Genomic DNA, 5,078 nt, shown 5'->3' with positions numbered 1-5,078 from the left:
AGAGAGAGGAACAACAAACAGATCCAGAGAGAGAGAAACAACAAACAGATCTAGAGAGAGAGGGAGGAACAACAAACAGATCCAGAGAGAGAGGAACAACAAACAGATCCAGAGAGAGAGGAACAACAAACAGATCCAGAGAGAGAGGAACAACAAACAGATCCAGAGAGAGAGGAACAACAAACAGATCTAGAGAGAGAGAGAGGTACAACAAACAGATCCAGAGAGAGAGGGAGGAACAACAAACAGATCCAGAGAGAGAGGAACAACAAACAGATCCAGAGAGAGAGGAACAACAAACAGATCTAGAGAGAGAGGGAGGAACAACAAACAGATCCAGAGAGAGAGGTACAACAAACAGATCCAGAGAGAGAGGGAGGAACAACAAACAGATCCAGAGAGAGAGGGAGGAACAACAAACAGATCCAGAGAGAGAGGAACAACAAACAGATCCAGAGAGAGAGGGAGGAACAACAAACAGATCCAGAGAGAGAGGAACAACAAACAGATCCAGAGAGAGAGGAACAACAAACAGATCCAGAGAGAGAGGGAGGAACAACAAACAGATCCAGAGAGAGAGGAACAACAAACAGATCCAGAGAGAGAGGAACAACAAACAGATCTAGAGAGAGAGGAACAACAAACCGATCTAGAGAGAGAGGGAGGAACAACAAACAGATCCAGAGAGAGAGGAACAACAAACAGATCCAGAGAGAGAGGCACAACAAACAGATCCAGAGAGAGAGAGGGACAAGAAACAGATCCAGAGAGAGAGAGGGACAAGAAACAGATCCGGAGAGCGAGGGACAACAAACAGATCCAGAGAGAGAGAGAGAGAGAGAGAGAGAGGAACAACAATCAGATCCAGAGAGAGAGGAACAACAAACAGATCCAGAGAGAGAGAGGGACAAGAAACAGATCCAGAGAGCGAGGGACAACAAACAGATCCAGAGAGAGAGAGAGAGAGAGGAACAACAATCAGATCCAGAGAGAGAGGAACAACAAACAGATCCATAGAGAGAGAGGAACATCAAACAGGCTTTAAAACAAATCCTGGAGGAGTATGGCCAGACCCCCCTAAAAGAGGTTTAGCCCCCCTATCCATAAATCTCTAGTGACGTCCCTGTTTAAAACCAAATACTTTTAGACTTTTACTGGGTGACTTTCACTTTTACTCAAGTATGACACTTGGATACTTTTTCCACCGCTGCCTATATGATTTGCCTCTAGGATGCTTACCAAAATAGAAAGCAACTATTCTCAAATAGAGAAAGAAGCTCTAGGTCTAGTGTTTGAAGTTATGACATTTCATGAGTATCTGTATGGTATGAAATGTACCTTGCTGACAGACCATACGCCTCTTGTTAAGATTATTGGTCCTAAAACAGGTGTCCCAACACTTGCAGCAGCTAGAATGCAACAATGGTCTTTGATTTTAGCAGCTTACACATATGAGATACAGTACAAACTGTCAGAGCAGCATGGCAATGCAGATGGATTGTCCATACTGCCACTGAGTGATTGTAGGGGTCCTACACCAAATCCAGTGTATAGAGTGTCATTTAGAGATGACTTGCCAGTCACTGCTAAGGATATATAGACCTCTTGAAAATAGTACAAATAAAGAAAGACTCTGGTGTGAGTAGGTGTGTCCAAAACCTTGACTGGTACTGTATGTGTCTGTGTGTATATATACAGTATATATATGTATATATGTATATGTATGTATATATGTGCATGTGTGTGTGTTGTGTTATTTACATGCACTGTTATTTATTTCACAGATTATACTATTTTTCACAATCAATGGGTATTGACATTGACTGTCAATCATATTTTACTTACATTTTCTACCAAAACAAAACACAAATATGAAAAGCAAATGTATAGTGTGTGTACACCTTTAAACCAGAAATAAAACTCTCAAGGAGAGCACACAAGTAAGTACTGTGTAATGACACACAGAACAACAACGTAAAAATGACTATTAAACTGTAATAAAAAGGTAAACACCAATGAAATTGAAATGAACGACTGAAGGAATGTCTGAGTTTCTTACTGTTGATAATTCCTAAAATTACCGTATAAATTACAGTTTTCCATTACAGTGTATATACTGCAAGGAGGAAGTGCAGTCACAGATTTAAGACCAGTATTTCCTGACCAGTATTTCCTGTTTCAAGACCGAATGGAAAACTGTCTGAGGACCAGTACATGTGATACATTATTTATAAACTCACTGAAATTGTACCTCCCTTCCAACAGATCAGTACATGTCAATGAACTATTGGCAGAGGTACCAAAACTAAAACATTACTCACAATACAACTGTCATGCAACATCCTCTGTGCAAAAATATCTTTCAAGACAAAACAATGCATGGAAATAGAGAATCATGCCTGTCAGGTTCTATGTAGTAGGGTGCCAAAGTGTCTGTCATCTCACTTGGGCATTGGAGTATTGCGAAAGCAATATGTATGTAGGTATGTGAATACTATGGGAGCAGTATGGGTTTTGGGATGTTAAATGCACATGAATCCATCAATGCAAAACTAACAGTTACATCCACAACTGGTTCGTTTTGGGCATAACGTGAACTGTACCAGTCCCAGCGAAGAAAAACGAGGTTTGGGAATTTCCATGAAAAAAAATGCTTTAGATTGAACGTTCATGAGCCCTTTTAGTGCGCAAATCAAATCAAATCAAATGTTATTGGTCACATAGAGTGGCTAATGGTAAAGGGACAATGACCCTCCACACTCTTGTTCACCCACTTGACATCCAGAAATAATACAACCTTGGTTTGTGGATAGGTTACTAATCTCATTTTTGTTTGCAAACAATACACTCAAAAAAACTTGGTTTCTTTGGAGATCTGCTACTCTATGTGAAAAAAAAGGTGCTATTTAGAACCTAAAAGGGTTATTCAGCTGTCCCCATAGGAGAACCCTTTGAAGAGACCTTTTTGGTTCCAGGTAGAACCCTTTTGGTTCCGTGCTTCTACACCTGCATTGCTTGCTGTTTGGGGTTTTAGGGTGGGTTTCTGTACAGCACTTTGAGATATCAGCTGATGTACAAAGGGCTATATAAATACATTTGATTTGATTTGAGGTAGAACCGTTTTGGGTTTCATGTAGAACCGTTTACACAGGAACGCAAAATAGTTATCCTATGGGGACAGCCAAAGAACCCTTTTGGAAGCCTTTTTTCAAAGAGTGTACATCCTAAACTCAGCAAAAAAAGAAATTCAAAGATAATTCGGTGAAAATCCAAATAACTTCACAGATCTTCATTGTAAAGGGTTTAAACACTGTTTCCCATGCTTGTTCAATGAACCATAAACAATTAATGAACATGAACCTGTGAAACGGTCATTAAGACACTAACAGCTTACAGACGGTAGGCCATTAGGGTCACAGTTATGAAAACTTAGGACACTAAAGAGGCCTTTCTACTGACTCTGAAAAACACCAAAAGAAAGATGCCCAGGGTCCCTGCTCATCTGTGTGAACGTGCCTTAGGCATGCTGCAAGGAGTCATGCAGACTGCAGATGTGGCCAGGGCAATAAATTGCAATGTCCGTACTGTGAGACGCCAAAGACAGCGCTAAAGACAGGACGGATAGCTGATCGTTCTCGCAGGGGTAGACCAAGTGTAACAACACCTGCACAGGATCGGTACATCCGAACATCACACCTGCGGGACAGGTACAGGATGGCAACTGCCCGAATTACACCAGAAACACACAATCCCTCCATCAGTGCTCAGACTGTCCGCAATAGGCTAAGAAAGGCTGGACTGAGGGCTTGTAGGCCTGTTGTAAGGCAGGTAGGTCCTCACCAGACATCACCGGCAACAACGTCACCTAAGGGCACAAACCCACCGTTGCTGGACCAGACAGGACTGGCAAAAGTGCTCTTCACTGATGAGTCGCGGTTCTGTCTCACCGGGGGTGATGGTCGGATTCAGGTTTATCGTCGAAGGAATGAGCGTTACACCGAGGCCTGTACTCTCGGGATCGATTTGGAGATGGAGGGTCCGTCATGGTCTGAGGCGGTGTCACAGCATCATTACATCCTCCTCCCTCATGTGGTACCCTTCCTGCAGGCTCATCCTGAAATGACCCTCCAGCATGACAATACCACCAGCCATACTACTCATTCTGTGCGTGATTTCCTGCAAGACAGGAATGTCAGTGTTCTACCATGGCCAGCGAAGAGCACAGATCTCAATCCCATTGAGCACGTCTGGGACCTGTTGGATCGGAGGGTGACGGCTAGGGCCATTCCCCCCCGAAATGTCCGGGAATTTGCAGGTGCCTTGGTGGAAGAGTAGGGTAACATCTCACAGGAAGAACTGGCAAATCTGGTGCAGTCCATGAGGAGGAGATGCACTGCAGTACTTAATGCAGCTGGTGCCTTACAACTGACTGTTACTTTTGATTTTGAACCCTCCCACCCCACCCCCCCTTTGTTCAGGGACACATTGTTCAATTTCTGTTAGTCACATGTCTGTGGAACTTGCTCAGTTTGTGTCTCAGTTGTTGAATCCTGTTACGTTCATACAAATATTTCCATGTTAAGTTTGCTGAAACGCAGTTGACAGTGAGAAGACGCTTCTTTTTTTGCTGAGCTTATTCATTACAGTAATCCTGAACATCTTTTTGTCACGTGAATGAGTCAGTGAATGCTAAACGAACACCATGGCACACACCCTGGTAAAAGACATGGTTCTTTGTCAAAGTGAGGCATTACTCAGAGTAATAAGTTTGTTGATTCCCCCCCCCCCAAAAAAAATATGAAAGTAAATGAAGCAACCTCTTTTATTAAAACGTGAATGAATGTCATCATTCAACAAGAATTTCATTATTTTGTGGGTGGTTTGTATTTGCTCACCTCGAGGTGTGTTCTGTCAGGAGTCTTTTATGACGTATGTGTCTCTTGATCCTTTCTTACATTGAGCAGTTGGGTAGATTCCCATATGATTGAGATGATATTGTTTACCAAGTTATTTTATCCCTCCAAAGCATGTGACTATCTCACTCTCACAAATCAGCCAGCTACCCTAAAGCTTTCGCC

This window comes from Oncorhynchus kisutch, linkage group LG4 (assembly GCF_002021735.2).
Source record: "Oncorhynchus kisutch isolate 150728-3 linkage group LG4, Okis_V2, whole genome shotgun sequence".
Lineage (NCBI taxonomy): Eukaryota > Metazoa > Chordata > Actinopteri > Salmoniformes > Salmonidae > Oncorhynchus > Oncorhynchus kisutch.
This window is presented reverse-complemented; position numbering follows the sequence as displayed.